The 19,246-nt window shown below is 44.3% G+C and overlaps 1 long non-coding RNA gene across 1 annotated transcript; it reads right to left on the minus strand.

Moving 5' to 3' along the window:
* Positions 1-1,505: 1,505 nt before the first annotated feature.
* On the minus strand, positions 1,506-5,205 carry LOC309351501. Its single transcript, XR_014160869.1, has 2 exons — positions 4,694-5,205; positions 1,506-1,727 (listed from the first exon to the last, which is right to left on the minus strand). It is a non-coding gene; the product is annotated as an uncharacterized lncRNA (long non-coding RNA).
* Positions 5,206-19,246: the final 14,041 nt, after the last annotated feature.

Here is a 19,246-nt window from a genome sequence, read left to right on the forward strand (position 1 = left end):
GTGCAACTAAGCAGGCAAATACTGTAAACAAAAGCTGAGACTTAGCAAGAGCAAACCACGGCTTGTGCTACCGCTGTGCTTGCTGCTGGACAAGGGTGTAGTAATCTCAATTTCCTTATCTTTTGCTTAAATTTAATTACTACAATGAGGTGGGAGTTTTTCTCAACTATGTCTAGACTTCAAAACACTGGTGTTGGGGAGTTGATAAGAGTTTTGGCCTTGGACCAGGGAGGGAGGATTTCAATCCCTGTCCAGCTTTCAACTCGCTGGGTGAGCTCAAGGCAGACTTTTAACTCTTCCTCACCCTCCCATACTTCTCAGAGCTCTTGAAGGCAGCAAAGGGAGTTCTCTGAACTTGTCAGAGAAACTTTCCATTTTAAATTCTATCTCTTACAGACCCCCCCCTTCATCTTTCTTGCATAGTCGAAGAAGACCGAGACTGAACATAAAGTGAAACTGGCTTCTCCCAACTTCTGCCTCTCTGTGTTCCACTTCTGGAGGCTGTGGGAGAAAGCAGTCCTGCCTGCTCTGGCATGGTGGCAAACAGGACAGAGCGTGGAATTTACATGTGTTAGTCTTGCCAAGCCTTGGTTCATATCTGAACTTGACCCCAACATCAAGCAATGACCTGGATCTGTGAAAGTTCCAGGCAGAGCTTTACTCACCTAACGATCAACATACTTAGCCGGCTGCAAGTCATCAAGTGATATATATGCATAGGTGAATAACCCCTTAATAGTGCAAATAAGACTTTTTATTCACGGACTTTCGAACTGTTCATCAATAAATGAGAAAGGGCAAGCACTCGCATTTTATGCAGTAAGGTCTGGCTAACACCCTGGGTAATCCTGCATTTGCCCTCTAGAACACTGCAGCGGTTTCCTAGCAGACGAGTTAATGTGAAGAGTTTTGTAAACAGGAAGTTAGAAAAACCACAAAACTTGCCGCCTTACGGTGTGATAAATGGTAAGTCAAACTGAAGTTTTGTTTTTCAGCTTTGTTTCCATGTATTTTCACAAATAAATGGTTTTGGCGATAGGCTACCAAAGAGCTGAGAGCTGATGATATTCCTCCTAGACAATAATGAAAATATAGGAACCCTGTCCTCTAGCGCTGCTACGCCTTCAAGTATTGCCTGCCAGTATATAATAACAGACTTAGAACTGGAATGAAAGATGTTAGAAATACACTCTCCTTCCTGCAATAAAACTGAATAAATGCTGTCTATGTGTCTGGCTATTTACTAAGGACTTTGAAACAGCTCACACAAGCTCCCAAGACATCCTGTTCACAGAAGCAGCTGACAGGAATGCCTATTGTTCGGCTTTGCTTTTGTGCCTCTAATCTGATTTTTCAAGGGCTATGTGGAAACTGCAGCTGGAAAGGCATTTCAGAACTTCCTTGGCACATCCCTATGCAAGCAAACAGATGGGGCCCTCTACTGGTTAAGGGCACCGTCTTGTTAAAAAAGTGAACACAAAGCACAAACTGAACTCGACAGGAACAGCAGTTTGCTCATCTTTTAATACAGCCCCACAGCTATTCAGCACATTGTGGCATTGCTCAGTGTAGCAGCACTGGCATAAAATAAACCAAGTGGATCACATGAAGTGGCTGAGTTGACATATGCAAAAGGTTACCCACTGTTTCTTTAGCTCCTGAGCTTTGAGAAAGGGTTGTGCCATTGCTTCCCTGCTGTACCTGTCTTCATTTGCTCTTCTCTCCTGCTGGAAGGTATAAAGGGGAAGAAACAAGTGATAACGTACCTGTGACCCAAATACTGTTGCACCCACGACCCCCAGACTGCATGGCTAATGTTCACAGATGAGTGGAACTGAAGTCCTTGTTCCCCAACACTGCATTTCAGAGTCTCTGGTTTTTTAAAAAAACAGAATATGAGAGCTTTGTATAGAGAGTTTTGTGTCTTTTTTTGCCTCTAATAAACAAACTGAGAAGCCCGGCCCCAGGAAATGCAAAACAATATTAATAGGCCTCTTGCTGCTCAGGAAGTGGATTCTTACATAACAAACTACGAACTTGCAGTTTAAGCCACTACAACGATTGTTTTAAAAAAATCAACCTGGGTTGAACCATTTCCCCTCTGGGGAAAAAGTGCCCAATCTATTCTTGTATTTCACATGCACAAAATGACCAAGGGAAAAAAGTAGAAACTGAAAATACAATTATTTTTTTTAAAAAATCATTTTATAACCATTGTCTCATAACCGGTTTTGCTTAATTAGAAATAGGTGTTGGCCCGTGCATAAATTTTTTTTATGGAGTGCAGCAAGTTGTAACTTCTTAGGATCAAGCCCAGCAATTTCGAAAAGAATGCAGCCACCAAACCCTTTCTACTTCAACGTTTCTGTGATTCTTACACTTTCATGCTAGGTCTTCTGAAGATTGACACATGCAGAGTGCCAGTTCATTATCACCCCCACAGCTTGTCCCTTTTCTGCATATGAATCTGCCCCAGAGCCTGAGATCTTTACCGGGAGGCTCCTCTGAATATCACTTCCAAGGGGGGTGGCTTTTCCTGCAGTAGCTTCTCCATCTATCAAACACTTTCCCAAGGGAAATCTACCTGGTGCCAACTTTCATTTTGGCGTCAGGCAAGGATGTTTTGGCTTCCTAAGTAATTTGGGCAGTGCCTAATGAATACACAAGTTTTTTCAGGCACTTCAGAGAGTTGGGGTGCTAGGGCAGGGGTAGTAACTAGCAGGGGGGACACTGTACTGCTGGAGTGGTATGTCCACCTTTTGTCCCTGCTCTGCACTTGGCTCTCACCTGTGGCTCCTAGAAGAAGCCCCGCCGCAGGAATGACTGGCCGGCTGGCTAAACCAGGTGAGGGTGGCCAATGTTATCTAAAACCTTTGGTGGCTTAGGGACTTCCTATTCATGTGAAGACAAGCTCACCAATAGTGAGTCCAATGGTTAAGAAAGTGCTTCCTGCATGTGCTGTAGAGGGAAGTAGGGGGCAGATGGGGCTCATCCACTGGGAAGGCAGCCCATCTAGAAGAAGAAAAACTTCCAAACCTTCCCTTGCCTTGTGGAATAGCACAGCTCCTAGATAAAGGGACCCCTGACCATTAGGTCCAGTCGTGACCAACTGGGGTTGCGGCACTCCTCTTGCTTTATTGGCCAAGGGAGCCGGCGTACAGCTTCTGGGTCATGTGGCCAGCATGACTAAACAGCTTTTTGCAAACCAGAGCAGCACATGGAAACACCGTTTACCTTCCTGCCGGAGTGGTACCTATTTATCTACTTGCACTTTGACGTGCTTTCGAACTGCTAGGTTGGCAGGAGCAGGGACCGAGCTACGGGAGCTCACCCCGTCATGGGGATTCGAACCGCCGACCTTCTGATTGGCAAGCCCTAGGCTCAGTGGTTTAACCCACAGCGCCACCCATTAAAAGGTAAAGGATCCCTGACAGTTAAGTCCAGTCATGAACGACTCGGGTTGCAGCGCTCATCTCGCTTTACTGGCCAAGGGAGCCGATGTTTGTCCGCTCACAGTTTTTCCAGGTCATGTGGCCAGCATGACTAAGCCGCTTCTGGCGAAACCAGAGCAGTGCATGGAAACGCTGTCTGGGACCTTCCAATCAGCAAGCCCTTAGCTCAGTGGTTTAGACCAGTGTTTCCCAACCTTGGGCCTCCAGCTGTTTTTGGACTACAACTCCCATCATCCCTAGCTAGCAAGACCAGTGGTCAGGGATGATGGGAATTGTAGTTCAAAAACAGCTGGAGGCCCAAGGTTGGGAAACACTGGTTTAGACCACAGCACCGCCCGCGCCCCTACCCATTAAACACCTGCAAATAGGTGGTCTCTCTGACTCTCTTTTCCCAATTGCAGGTTCTCCCATCTTCAAGTGTAGCGATTTATAACTATCCCATAAGAATGAATGGGACGTGTTTGCCTAGGTAGGAGAATCTACAAAACTCAGGTTGAACCTCAGTTCTATGTTCTTCTAAAAGGGATACATTTTGGGACACCACTAATTAGGTGGGGGATAAACCTGGTCCTTGTCATTGCTGACAACAGCCAGTAAGAACCTATTCTGTCCCTATCTGCATAGTAGGGAAAGTCGTCTACCAACATTAGCCTCAAAACCATTTAAGGGAGATTTACAACATTTTCTCTGTTCCATAAAGAGCCTAAGATGTATCTTGCTAATGGTAATAATAATAATAATAATAATAATAATAATAATAATAATAATAATAATAATTTATTATTAATACCCAGCCCATCTGGCTGGGCCTCCCCAGCCACTCTGGGTGGCTTCCATAGAAACCAAAAATTATCACACGTTAAAAACTTCCCTGAACAGGACTGCCTTAAGATGTCTTCTGAATGTCAGGTAGTTGTTTATCGCTTTGACATCTGCTGGAAGGGCGTTCCACAGGGCGGGCGCCACTACCGAGAAGGCCCTCCACCTGGTTCCCTGTAGCTTTGCTTCTCGCAATGAGGGAACCGCCAGAAGGCTCTCGGCGCTGGACCTCAGAGTCCGGGCAGAACGATGGGGGTGGAGACGCTCCTTCAGGTATATAATAATGGATGAGCAGGAATTTGAACTCTTCTCTTCTGGGTCCAGGTAAAACACCCCAGACCATACCAATGCTCTTCTTAAAACACAGTGGTGAGTGGAGAGATCTATGTAAACAAAATACAGTATTGAGGAAATAAACGTACCTGAAACAGGGATGTTGATATTCTAGGGAGATGTCTGGTGCCCTCTAGTGTTCCTTTTTGTTAGAACACACACAATCTTTCCCATTTTAGAAAAGCAAAAGTTTTGTCACATTCAGTGTGCAAAAGATATGTATATTACATTTCATCTCGTTATTGTGCATGGTTTTATTTAGCTTGGGGGCACTGCCACTATGACCGCCCATCAATTAAGTTTTTAATGGATGGATGATCTGCTTTTTAACCTATTCAGTTAAATGTGCACATTATCGCAATCTCGATATGGGTGCTATCTGGAGATATTGGAATAAGTGTGACGTAACTAATGGTCATTCGGTAGATATTATTAATATTACTAAGACTGGCAGGTGTCGCCGGCACACAAAACAAAATAAGTGAACAACACTAATGTCAAATGTGGAAGCTAAATTCATATGGAATTTATGGAATCTCGCATACGGTTTCCAACCTTTCTTGCCATATCTTTAAAATGCAAGATGAACAAGTATAGAATAGCAGCGAGAGCAGTGTGTGGGGAAATGGTTAAAAAGCCCTCCCTCTGTGCCATGGTCCAAGTTCTGATTTTATTCGCCATTGCCATGACTGAGATTTAAAGAATAAAAACCATGCCTGCTAAATACTTGTATATTTAAATCAGGTCCAAGACATTGGCTGGATAGTTATTCCCTCCCCCACCACCAGAAAATGCAGGAGAAAACTGAAAGTCAAAACAAAAATGAGAAATAAAAGGGCAGCTGCAGCCTTGTGCAAACTGTTTTATTATTTTGCCACAAATATAACATGCAACTCCCTCAGTTAACCTTTCCATTCTTCCATAAATGCCTCCATTCCTCCTTTTTTTAATCAACACACTAACTTCATATTCACATAAATGGGGAGAGCCAGACTCTTAACTATCATATCAGACCCTTGGAAGGGCTTGTGATTTTCTGTGGATCAAAGAGCTTGCTTATTCTCCTGTCTCCTTTTCTCAGCCACTTCCTTATTTGTAGATTTATAAATCATTCACCAGCCGTCCTGAAATGGGTCCAGGTTTCCTTATTTGTAAACTCTGCTTCCCCCTCTAGTAGCAGTACTAATTAACCAATCAAGCCTCCCCTGTAGGAAGAAACTTAAATTTCCACTGCAAGAGGATAGCCACATCAGGATAACTCTGTGCAGGGACTTTTTGCTGCCTGAGAGGAGACAGGCTGGCCATCCCCCCATATTCTGTGCAAAGAAGCTGGCAAGACGGGCAACTGAGTTTTATTTCATTTTTTTTAAAAAATAATAATATTTATTAAGAGTTTAAAGATTACAAAAAGAAAGAAAAAGAATTAAACATGACAATATAATAAAATACAAAAACAAAAACACTACATGAAACATTGAATTAACAAAACAAAACAAAAACAATTAAAAACACTTCCAATATTTTCAATCTTAACTTTCATTCACTTGTTTCATTGACTTCCTCACGCCTCCCTTTTTGTATTCCACTTCAATTAACTGTTTCAGCAATTCCTTTCCATCTTCATCTGTTTTCTGTCCTGTAATTAATCTTAACATATTCTAACCTTATTTTTTTCCCTTTAATACATTAACAATCTATCTGTACCTAGTTCCTTATAACATTTCTGCCAAAGCCATATAACTTCATTCCACCATTTTTCTATAGCTCATTAATTTTACAATATTTCTGAAAATAATCTTTAATTTGTTTCCAATCTTCTTCCACCAACTCTTCTCCCTGGTCTCGGATTCTGCCAGTCATTTCCGCCAATTCCATATAGTCCATCAACTTCATCTGCCATTCTTCCCGGGTGGGTAAATCTTGTGTCTTCCAATAAACTGAGTTTTATTTCAACACAGGTGACACACTCCTGGCGGTAGCAGACTAGCTAGCAGGGAATGCAGCAATCTTCGTAGTAAACATAGCGACGTCTGCTTCCTGCCCCTCAGGACCTGCTTCTTGGGGCACTCCTGGCTCCTGGCTCTATGTCCAGCCCCATGTCCCACCTGTGGCTTCCATGGAGGAGGTGAATGTTTTATAACAATATGTATAAGAAAGTTCCATTCAACAGACTCCTCTCCCAGTTGAAAATACAACTGCCTATCAATTAAAAGTTCTAATCAGCTTCAGGTGACCTGTTCTTTCTGCTATCCTAATAGTCTAACTTTTGTGCCCCCTCTCCTTCTGCCCTTTAGGCTAAGCCTGTGGTTAGGACTAGGGCAGATGAGAAGCTGGAGCAGCAGTTCCTGATGTACTGCACCCACAGCCAGAAAGGCCCCCTTTCTGTTTACGTTAGAGTGTCTTGTACTCCTAAAAAGAAAGTTACGAAGCAAAATGTTTAGGTACCGTACCTCTTCTTATCAATTTATTTGAGGTGAGTCAGCCTGGCTGCTTCCACCTTGCAGTGTTTTCATCCAACAAGTGACCTCAGGAGTCTGATGGATAAATGAGTTGTTTGGACACTAGGCACTAGGAATTCTGGTGGTCCTAAAGAGATGCTTCTTACCCCTCCCCTTTAGTGTACTTTTCCTGGTCCTGAATGGATTAACTGTACCACTGAAGGACCAGCTGTGCAACCTGCGGTGTCATATTGGATTCACAGCTGTCCAGGGAGACACAGGTTCTGTGTCCAGGGACATTTGATATGCTGGCTGAGACCCCACCCGCTTGCGCACTGTCTCGCCAGAGTGGTACATGCGCTGGCTATCTCCCTCTTGGACTACGGAAATGCGTTCTACGTGGGGCTACCTTTGAAGGGGACTCGGAAACTACAACTATTCCAGAATATAACAGCTAGACTGGTGACTCGGAACGGCCGCTGGGACCATATAACACTGGCTCCCAGTATGTTTCTGAGCACAATTCAAAGTGTTGGTGCTGACCTTTAAAGCCCTAAATGGCCTTGGCCCTGTATACCTGAAGAAGCGTCTCCACTCCCATCATTCAGCATGGACACTGAGATCCAGCACCAAGGGCCTTCTGGTTGTTCCCCCACTGTGAGAAGTGAGGTTACAGGGAACCAGGCAGAGGGCCTTCTTGGTAGTGGCGCCCACCCTGCGGAACGTCCTCCCATAAAAGGTCAAAGAGATAAACAACTATTTGACTTTTATAAGACATCTGAAGGCAGCCCTGTTCAGGGAAGATTTTTATGGTTGAGGTTTTATTGTGTTTTTAATATTTTGTTGGAAGCTGCCCAGAGTGGCTAATATTACCATTAGTATTAGTATTCCTGCTTCTGTCCTTGGGAAATCCATACTTTGACCTTCCTTTGCATCCGTGACCAGGTACTCCCTAGAAATGTTTTTATTTTTGTAAACACAACTACACAGTAAGTATAGTTCAGGCATAGGCAAACTCGACCCTCCGATGTTTTGGGACTACAACTCCCATCATCCCTAACAGAACTAGTGGTCAGGGATGATGGGAGTTGTAGTCTCAAAACATCTGGAGGGCCGAGTTTGCCTATGCCAAGTATAGATAGATGTTAGAGAATGTTCTCCAGATGGCAACTGTAAAATGTGGAAAACTTTGCAGACCCTGAGGTATGTCCCTTGCTGTGCAGAAGTTAATTGTCAGGCACCTGTTACAAATTTACTGTAGTAACCTGCCCTTAGTCCATGGAGCAGAGTGGACCTATAATTAACAGACCAAATACAAGCGGATGAGAAGCTCCAGCTGTAGACCAGGGGTTCCCAAACTGGCTCATGGATCACCAGTGGTCCATGAACTTCACTCGGGTAGTCCACAGCACATCCATGAAGAACAGCAGGAGCAGCAGCTACACAGAAGCTGTTTAATTCTAAGAAGCTAATGGTCCACCTGGAAGGTGAGCAGGGTGGACCGGAAGCGACAGGAGGAGGAATTGGACAGGAGTAGCAGCCAGAAAGACAAGAACAAGAAGCACATCCATCACATTAAACATTCATATTGATTTTGAATTGTGTTTTTGTTGTCTCTTCTATTTCTGTGATGTTTTTTCTATGGAATTCAAAGAGAAGCAATGGAAATTGAATTGAAAAATCATACAGTATCTAAGCACAGTTTTTTAAAATAATTGCCACTACCAGCAGAAGAGCCATAAAACGGTCTGCTAAGACCCTCAACAATGTTCAAGTGATCCATGGGGGACCATAGCTCTGGCCTGATCTTCAACGGATAGGTCTGGTTGCATATCTTGGTCTAGCTTAAGGAGAACTACCAGCATTTGGATTTTGTCTTCACTATCATTAAAACCTTTGGGCTTATTCTTTTTAAAAAATAAAATAAAAGAGAAAGGAGGAAGTCAGTGAGAAGAGGAGACCTACATCGGAAAAGGCTGGACTACTTCCAAACATAGTACTGAAATCCCAGAATAGGTTATTAACATAGCCTTTCCCCCTAGTAAGTAAAGGTGCAGCATTTCCATTGTAAATAAGATAACTGTTTGTTTGCACAGTTAACAACAGGGCAGAAGGCAAACAAAGCCCTTTTTTCATATAGCTCTGACTGCCAAACAGCTAGCTTGGGGTAACTGTGTTGGGTTGAAGGCATAGAGCCAGCCTTTAGCATTATTCACTACCATTATGCCTCGGTAGGGACCTCTCCCCTTAACCTATGCAGGGGAAACTGACAAAAGGCCAGGGGCCAAGGTTTGTCCAGAGGCGGATTTAGGGGAGCACAAGGGATGCCACAACTATTATTTAGAATGGAAGTAGGGCTGCCATACACCTGGATTTTTCTGGACATTATGGATTTAAAAGGTGGAATTGACGTCCGGAGGGAATTTCCGAAAGGCGGCGCTTTGTCCTGGATCTTAGGCAAGTCAAACAAAAAATCAACAATTTTGGTGGTTCCCCCCCCAAAAAAAACCCTTAAAAAAAAAACTTTTTAAAAAACCTACTGTATTTTTCGCCCCATAGGATGCACCTAGTTTTTTTTGGGGGGGGGGGGAATAAAGAAAAAAAATTATTTCCCCCCCAGGCATGGGGCTGGCGCGGGGGAAGCCCGAGCTTCCCCCGACCCCAGCCCCGAGAACAGCCTGCTATCCGTAAGCCTAGGGAGCCCGGCGGGAAGTCGCGCCGGTCTCCCCAGGCTTGTGGAAAGCTGCGCGAAGCCCGGGCGCGCTCTTCAGCGCGCCCCAGGCTTCAAAATGCAGGCAGCTCTGCGCAACCCTCGGGAGACCGGCGCGAAGTTGCGCCGGTCTCCCAAGGGTTGCACAGAGCTTCCTGAAGCCTGGAGAGCGAGAGGGGTCGGTGCGCACCGACCCCTCTCGCTCTCCAGGCTTCAGCGAAAGCCTGCATTCGCCCCATCGGACGCACACACATTTCCCCTTCATTTTTGGAGGGGAAAAAGTGCGTCCTATAGGGTGAAAAATACGGTAATTCAGGGTGTCCTGGTTTTTATTTTTTGAAATATGGCAACCCTAAGAGCCGCAATTAAAATATGAGAGCCCAAGTTCCACCACTGAGAAATCCCATTGGCACTGGGACTGTGGATAAATTATGGAAATTGATTAGGATGGTTCAGCAGGGGAAGAATCACTGGGGACACACGAGCTGGACTTGTAGGTGAAGAGACAACAAATTGCAGGTGGAAAACGTGAAAACAGGGTGCTCACAGTCTCTCTGATGCAATATAGTGAGAATAGATTTCTCTGTCTTCATCACAGCACATGTTTGTACCTACTGTGGCACAAAAGTCAAAACCGAAGCAACACAGGAAGCGCCCTTCTATCGCGGCCATTAGCTCATCTGACTAGCAGTGGCTCCCTGAAGCTTCAGCCTTTCCCAGTCCAACTCAGAGATGCCAGGAGCTGAATCTGGGACCTTTTGCATACAAAGTGTGTGCTCCAGTACAGAGCCACAAGCCTTCCACAAAAACAGCTTGCGACTCTTCCTGTAGGCCATTCTTTCAACAGCAGCATCTGCCATTTCCAATTGCAAGATGTTGTCATTAACCATATGTGTGGTCCCTGGCTGTTTGTTCTTTCAATTTGTTTACTCCCATAGAAGGCTTCTTTTGGTTGGAAACCTCAGCCTCACTCCAGAAACCCCTAGCAAATGCCAAATTCCATCCTTGCTGCAGGCGAAAGATCGCCAGTGCGCAGGGAATTGTGAACAGCAGGCTGCCAAAGCAAGAGAGACACAGGCAGTCGCAAGCCAGCGGCCTCCCCTTTTTCTCTCAATGAGTGACCCCCCAAAGAAAGGGGTGAACAGTTTCAGGAATGCAACGATTTATGGGCACATTTAAAGTAAACCAATGGTGCACTTAGTGCAGTGTGCCACATCCTTATTAAGCACAGTAATGGAAACATTAAGGCATCAGAAAGCAGAAGCAAAAGAGCAAGCAAAAATCATTATTTTCTCTGTGACGCACAGCACAGCTTCAGTACCCGGCTCCGCCAGAGCGCTCGGCCTCATCCAAAGAAACGATGTGAGAGCTGTTCGACAGTGGAATTTTCTGCCAAGGAGTGTGGTGGAGTCTCCTTCTTTGGAGGTCTTTAAGCAGAGGCTTGACAACCATATGTCAGGAGTGCTCTGATGGTGTTTCCTGCTTGGCAGGGGGTTGGACTCGATGGCCCTTGTGGTCTCTTCCAACTCTATGATTCTATGATTCTATGATTCTATGATGTTGTGGAAGACTGCAGTGGCCTGTGCGGTGTTGGGAGACGAGCCTTTTGTGTGTGGCATCACACATGCGCAAAGCACGCCAGGCCCCTCCAGTTTTGGAAGACTGGAGCCTCTGACTCCAGATATGCTAAAGGGGAAGCATTACAGGCAAATCAGGGTGTGCCATCATCTGGGTTGAGTGGGTCTGTGCTACAGCTGAAGAGCTCAGCACTATGATGTTCTGGTAACCTCCAGACTGAATGGTCCCAACATGCTTTTTGTGGGGCTCCTCTTGAAGATGATTTGGAGACTTCAGGTGGGTCCAAAATGCAGATTTACTGGCTGGGGGATCCATTTAGAACTCAGGTAACTCCCCCCCCCTTAAAAGTGTTCAAGGGTAAATTTGTTTAATCATTTTTTCGATACAAACATCAACCGCAAAAGACACATACAACAAAAAACATAATAACAATAACACAATTTGACAATTCAAATTTGAATACACTGATATACCTACGACTACACCTTTTTAAACAATATTTTCCCACCTCTCCCTACTTCCCACCACTATCCGCCTTATTGCTTAAATATTCGTTCCAGATTTCTTCATATTTATCCATTCTTATTTTGCGTCGACATGCAATTGGTTCGTATGTAGCTAATCTGTCCATATTATCAATGGAATATTTTCGCGGTTCTTCCAATTCATCAAAACAAGTTTCAGGTAACTCCCACGTTAAAACAGCTGCACTGATTGTCAGTTTATTTTCTGCGCCCAATTCATTGGAACGAGGAGGGATTTACAAGTCAGCCTAAAATGTAAAGACTGGGACTTCCGGGTTAGCGCGAACGGCTAATGGCGGATTCCCTCTGAGCTCCGGAGGGAATCGGCTCTACTGAGGACGGGTCTTGCCGTGCCGGCGACACGGGGACCCTTAGAAACCGCAGGTGCGGAAGCCTGCGGACTTGGTGACTCGGTGGGCACCTTAAGCGCCCTCCCCGACCCACGAAGAGCCTTTTTAAAGGCTGCGGAGAGGGTACGGAGAGTGGCGTGGTGCTGAGAGTAGACCGCTACCTCAGTGGAGTGAAGCCGCAAGCCATGGCCGGAGAGCGCTGACTTTCTTCCCAAAATTCGGACTGGACAACAAAGGACCCGTGAGTAGTGGAATTTGGACTTTAAAAATTTTATCCTGTGAATTCGGCACGATCGGGGGATGTGTTAAAGGGAAGTCCGCACCCCCTCTACTTATAGACGATTTAAAGCAAGGAACGGAGAATTAAGGCGGAATGAATACTGTTTTGATGATTTAAAAGTTTTTCACAAATTTGATAGAAGAAGATTTTGTGCTGGAGAGAAAGGGAATTTTGGAACTTTGTGTGTAATCCCCCCCAAAAACCCGGGAGTGTCCTATTTGGGTGCCGGAGGAAGAAGTGAAAGGAGTTTGACAGCTGTCAAAGAAGCTGTCAAACGGGCGGACAAAGTAAAGAATTTTGTTATTTAACAACTCTTGGAATTAAAGCTGATACATTTGGACTGAGGCGATGGGAAACAAAGTATTGATAATAACAAAGTAACAGATTATTGGAAAAGGACTACTAAATAACTGAAAGCCCCCTAGGGGGAATTAGTGACATTACAATGGCTGCAGAGGGAAAATTACTGGCGGAGATAGAAAAAATGTTCTTTCTCGTGGGAATCCTGCAGGAGCAGAGTATGGCTCTGAGTAAAGTTTTTATGACCTTGAATTCTGAAACAAACAACTCTGCTGAATGCACAAAGGAGACGCATGATAAAAACTCTGCAGCTCAGCAGGAAGAGATGCCTTTGGAATTGACAGAGAAGAAAGAAGGAGTTCAGACACTACAAGTGGAAAATATCAACCAGGAATCTGCATTGTTAGAGTATGAGCAAGAAGACCTTTGGATTACAAACCTGCGAAAGATGAGAAAGAAGAAGAGAGAAGTCCCTGGAGTACTTGGAATATTAAAACTAAAAAGAATAAAGCAACATGATTGGGACTTTCCTCTTGAGTATGGAAAACTAGACGGTCTTTCGCAGCAAACACTCTTTAACATTCTGGATGAAAGAAAATATGATGTGACTCTGACTGAACTCCTTCGGGGTCTTAGGACCAACAAAGAGAACTACCAACATAGTTGGCAGAGAGGGATTGACAGAGAATCAGACGCCTCGGACGTGAGGAATCCGGGCTAAGAACTATTTTTTGTTTGTTTTTTTTTGGACATTTGTCTGGGAAGGGACAGAAACCGGGGCAGGGGGGGGGAGAGAATAGAACTATAAAATGTTATGTTTTGTTTTACTTGGTCAATGTGACCTATAATTAATATAATAAAGGGAAAATTTGTGGAGGGGAAGTTAGATCGACCTTAAAAAAAAAAAAAATTAATGATTATAAGAGAATTGGAAGTTGAATATAGATAAACAAAAAGAATTTAATTTTTAAAAACAATATGAATATCTTTAAGAGGTTAGGTAAGAACTTGCTGAATTAATTTTGGAACTGAGATGTAAGAGGAGGGGGTGGGGGGAAGTCAATGAAAGTGGGTAAAGAAAATTAGGGTATGTAATTGTATTTGTGTGTTTGTGTGTTCTTGTCTTTGTGTGTGTGTTTGTTGTTATAAAATGTAAAAACCCAATAAAAATTATTTTTTTAAAAATAAAATAAAATGTAAAGACTGCAGGTTTCCCTCTCCTCACCTCTGTCCTGCTATCAGGGATTCATCCTGCAGAACCCTCTTGTGATGGTCCCCAGATCTCTCACAGCCCAGCCCAATGCACATTTATTTGGGAAAAGTCCCACTGAGTTCAGTGGGACTCGCTCCGAAGGAAACGTACACAGCTTTAGCCAAACGCAGTTGCATCATTATGTCCTCTACAATTCTGTCACCTTGGGAAAAAGAACGGGATTGCCATCCTTTGTCAATACATTATACAGAAGGAGGGCACTTGGCATGACAGAAGGTAAAAAATAGCTTGGTTCCCCATTGCTGAGAAATTGAGGCAAGATGGAGGCGGCCATTCTTCACTAGCTCGACACCCGGCTCTTGCGAGGCAAGCTGCAAGCCGCTATCCATCTGTCAGCCTTGAGACATGAGAAAGGGAAGCAGAGAGAGGACCCTGGTGGGTTGAGAGTATACTGCGCAATGAAAGGTGCTATTGAAATTAGCTGTCATGAAAAATTTAATGCAACCCACGCCTAGAGTATCAATAATGGATATCTCCATCTCCAGAGATTATATGGAAGCAGGAGAACCTCCAGCATAATGCCCGAGGCAATAATTCAATTTTGCAATCGAAAGAACAGTAATATCTCTACTCTTCTTTCACAGCAGTGTGTTATCTAGCATCAGGCTTATCTCGGAGAGAGATAATGCAAGGCTTGCTCATTTGTTACATGGAACACACAAACAAGCTGCCTCTAAGCTTATGCAAGTGTTTGCATGGAAGACTGTATACTTGCCTATTTGGACAGCTCTGCTATTGTCCGTGCAGGTTCACAGACAGCATGCTCACTGAAAGTTAGTTGTTGTTGTTGTTGTTTAGTTGTGTCCGACTCATCGTGACCCCCTGGATCAGAGCACGCCAGGCACTCCTGTCTTCCACTGCCTCCTGCAGCTTGGTCAAACTCATGCTGGTAGCTTCAAGAACACTATCCAACCATCTCGTCCTCTGTCGTCCCCTTCTCCTTGTGCCTGCCATCTTTCCCAACATCAGGGTCTTTTCCAGGGAGTCTTCTCTTCTCATGAGGTGGCCAAAGTATTGGTGCCTCAGCTTCAGGATCTGTCCTTCCAGTGAGCACTCAGGGCTGATTTCCTTCAGAATGGAGAGGTTTGATCTTCTTGCAGTCCATGGGACTCTCAAGAGTCTCCTCCAGCACCATAATTCAAAAGCATCAATTCTTCGGCCATCAGCCTTCTTTATGGTCCAGCTCTCACTTCCATACATCACTACTCCCAGGTTAGTTACCTGTGAATAATTGCACGAGTGTGCATCTGGGCTATTTGTGTTCGCAGGTACAAAGAATGTACGCATGTACACATGTGGGACTGCTGATGCCACCTTCACAACCCCATGAAAGGTGCTTCTCACTGCAATACAGCTGCCTTCTCCTACGAGGAATAGGAATCAGGGGTTTGAAGATTCTGCCATTCAGATGGGGCTCCAGCTTCCAATGCATCAGCAGTTTTGATCCATGATAGGCGGCTCTTGCAAGGCAGCTGTGAATCACAGTCCAAAGCAGTCACAGACTAGCTGTGTTGCATGTGTTTGCAGTGGCAGACCTTGGCATCTAAAATTTCAGCAGTGGCCTGTGCGACACCTAATCTGCTGTCCCTCGCCTCTCACCTTCTGTTAGATGTTGAAATATACTCGGAGTCAAGAGTGGATTTCATGCTCTTTATTCAGCTCATAGTGGTGAGGAGGAATGGAAGTTCCCCCAGAATGTCTGCTTTATATACATTATTTATACAATGGGCCCTACGTGATTGGCTAATTCCTAATTCTCCTGTAGGCCAATCAGGTTGCGGATTCACTTCCACCTGGAGCTGGATTGGGTGGCTCCTGTGGACCAATCAGACTGCTGCATTCTGAATCCTATTGTTCTAGGACCAATCAGACTGCTGCATTCTGAATCCTACTGTTCTAGGACCAATCAGACTGCTGCATTTTGGATCCTATTCAACTCAATACATAACAGATGCCGGGGGGCCACTAGGGGGCGCATCGGAAGATGGCTGGCAATAACATCTCTCCAACCCACACGAGGTAATTTGGAGGCTATGATGGGGGTAATTAGCCTCCTTAACCTCCCCCCCAGGATGGTGGGGGGGACAGCCCTTGCCTGCTGTGCCCTATACCACCCCCGAATTTGTGGGGATGGGAGCACTAGGCACAAAGCCCTCCTGTGGGATTTCGGCACTCCTGGACGCCGTCCCTGATTCGCACCACTAACTGCAAGAACTTCAAAAGAAACAATTTGGATGAGGCGAATTGCACATACTTCAAGGAAGAAGGGGGAGTAAAGACTGCTAACAGAAGAGATCTCTGATAAAACAAGACAAGAATAAATCATGAGAAGATACGCCAAGACACGGTACAGCAAATGACTGAGGGGGGAGGGGGGAAAAACTTTCTTTTCTTATGTGATTAAACAAGAATCCCCTCCCCTTATGAGTCAGAAATGTTGTTTTAAGGACTTAAGCTGTGGATTTAAGGCTGTGTGGAGAAAAACCTTCGAACCAAAGCATGTTTTAAGAAGAGCGTGGAAGGTATAAGAGCTTTGGAATGACGCAGTTAAAAATGCCGTCGCCATATTGGGAAGCACTGTCAGAGGTCTTGAGTCTGGGAGGAGAAAGAGAGAAAAAAAGTTGTTTATATATTGTGGATTAAACTCCTCAGTGGGACTTAAGAGCAACAGTTTTGCAAGATTATGATGGAAGGAGCGATGTTATCTATGAAGAAGATGATATATGGAAACCATCTTGATTTGAGGATTGGAAGAACGGAAAATTCACACAGGATTATTATTACTATTGGTGTTTATCGGCTTAAGGAGACTATCAGAAGAGATCATAAAGAAAAAAAAGAAAATATATGAACAAGATGTGAAGTGTAAACAGCAAGATAAGATGGGATAGAACTATGAACTCTGTCTGGACTGATTTGGACTGATTTGGACATTAACGCAGCAGCAAGAAGATGATCAGAATTCCCCTTTGGATCTTGAAGTATGGGTCCCCCCAACAAAATTTAAAATTTGGCTTTGTAATTCGGAATTTATATGATGTGATTTAATTTGATCTGATTGGCCAGTTAATAAAAATTATTTTTTTAAAAATACATAACAGATGCCATAGTTGCAGAACCCCCTGCAGCACCCCAGAAGTTCTGCAACCGGGGCACCCATCACTCTTCCTTGGTTCTGCATTTGCCATTTGGAGCTAATGTACAGTTTGGTGGCAGCAGAGGGGATGCTGGTAATATTTGGCTTCTGTGGGTGACTTCTAGATGTTCTCATGCTCTTTTATCAGCTTAGACCTGGAGGCAAATTGCAGCCCTACAAGCCACTTTTACGTGGCCCTACAGACTCTTCCCCAGGTAAGACCTTTCATCTGCTTTGCTTAGGGTTGCCATATGTCTGGAATTTCCCAGACATAGGCAGAATTCGGCTGTTGGCAACAGTGTCCAGGTGTAAACCACTGAATTGTCTGGGAAATTCTGGATGTACTGCAACCCATGTCAGAAGTCTAGTTTTTGGCGAATTTCCTTAAAAATAGCTCAAAAACTTTTTTTTGAGATTTTGCAGAAAAAGCTCAACAACTTTGGGGCAAAACTAGCAAAGCTCACTTTATGAAATATGGCAACCCAAGCTTTGCTTCACACCTTGCTTGAGTGTTTTTTTCCTGGCTGGAGGGGACCCAAAAGCAACTTTAGTTCACATTGCTTTTAAAAATTGATTTAAAAATGCATCATGCCTGCATATAATATTTCCCTAATTTTTTCTAATTTTCACTCCCCCTCCATAACTTGAAAACTATAAGGCATAGGAAATTTGTATTCACGTCAGTGGCTTTGACATGTGAGATAATCCAGTGCAGCAATTTTAATCAAAATCTGAAATGATGTAGCTTTTTTGTGTGCGTGCGTGGTGGTATGTCGTGGAACAACCCCATTAAGAAGATAGCAGTGGTTCCCCAGACCTTGGTGGAATCTAGACACATATAAAAAACGTTGTGAAAATGCTTTTTAATTTTTAAAAATATATATATTGAATTTGGCATAGCTCACTATCGCCCTCTAGTGTCACATTTGTATAATGGCCTTTACAACACATTTAAAACCTTTTATTTGCAGCTGTATAGCTGAGTCCCTTGTTGCTGGTGGTGAAGGGCTCCCCATATCAGTTCAAGCTTCAGTGCCCCCCAAAATGTAGTTTTGCCACTGCACTTCAGTCCAGCTCATAAAAGGGACTTTGTTCACTGTATTGTTCACAGGATCTCAACCATCCCTTTCTCAGTAGCTTGCGGAAGTCTTTCTTGGCAACACAGAAACAAGTTCGGCTTAATTTCCTTTTCCTTTTTTCTCCTAGATTGAGGTATTAATCTTCCGTCCTGGATAGGACAGTAATTTTGACCACCTCATCTCTTATTCGCCAAGCAGAGAAAGAGATTTCCCCGAAGACTCAAGACTGAACAAGATCAGCTGTCCCTCTTTGCCGCCTCTGCAGCAAAACGCTGCCTGGAGCCATTCTATTGAAACAAGGTGCATTAAGGATAAATGTGTTTTAGGCTGATAAAAAGGACCCAAGGCTGTATCTGGCAGGGAGGAAGAGGCTTAGACTAAGTGACTGGACCGAGCATGCCTCAATCAATCTACAAGTGCCAGAACGCAAGCCAATGTGCACATCTGCTGAGCCAAAATATACTTAACTTCCCATGAGTCACCAGAAGTGTCATCTGTCTGTTGGCTGGCTTGATACAAGTTGGGTTGAGGAAGATACAGGGATGGATGGACCAAAGTGCCCCGATGCTTGAAATACATCCCACGAGCATCTGTAGCAGTGAGAGGGCTGGTGATTGTGATGCATTTGCTGTCTGCTAGAACTACAAATACAGGGAAGGGGAGGTGAGGGTGGGTTTAGCCTAAAGAGGGCTACCAGTTGTGTAGACCTGATCTGAAGCAATGACTGCCCTTTATTCTTTTGATATCACATCGCCAGAAGCTGCTCTCCACCTAAGGCACTTCCAGATAGGCGACCAGTGCTCCTCATGCACACAAGTTTTTTCTGCAGTATCCGCATGGCGTTGTTGGCATGCAAAATCCAGTTTGTATCCCAGGGAACATCTGGTTACAAAACCAACAACCCCGTTGCCAGTGACCTGCTCCCGAGATCTCAGTGGCACGTTTGCAAACTATGTCTCAACGTGGAAGCAACC

The sequence above is a fragment of the Podarcis erhardii genome (genome assembly GCF_964252035.2).
Source record: "Podarcis erhardii genome assembly, chromosome: 10".
In the NCBI taxonomy this organism is placed as follows: domain Eukaryota; kingdom Metazoa; phylum Chordata; class Lepidosauria; order Squamata; family Lacertidae; genus Podarcis; species Podarcis erhardii.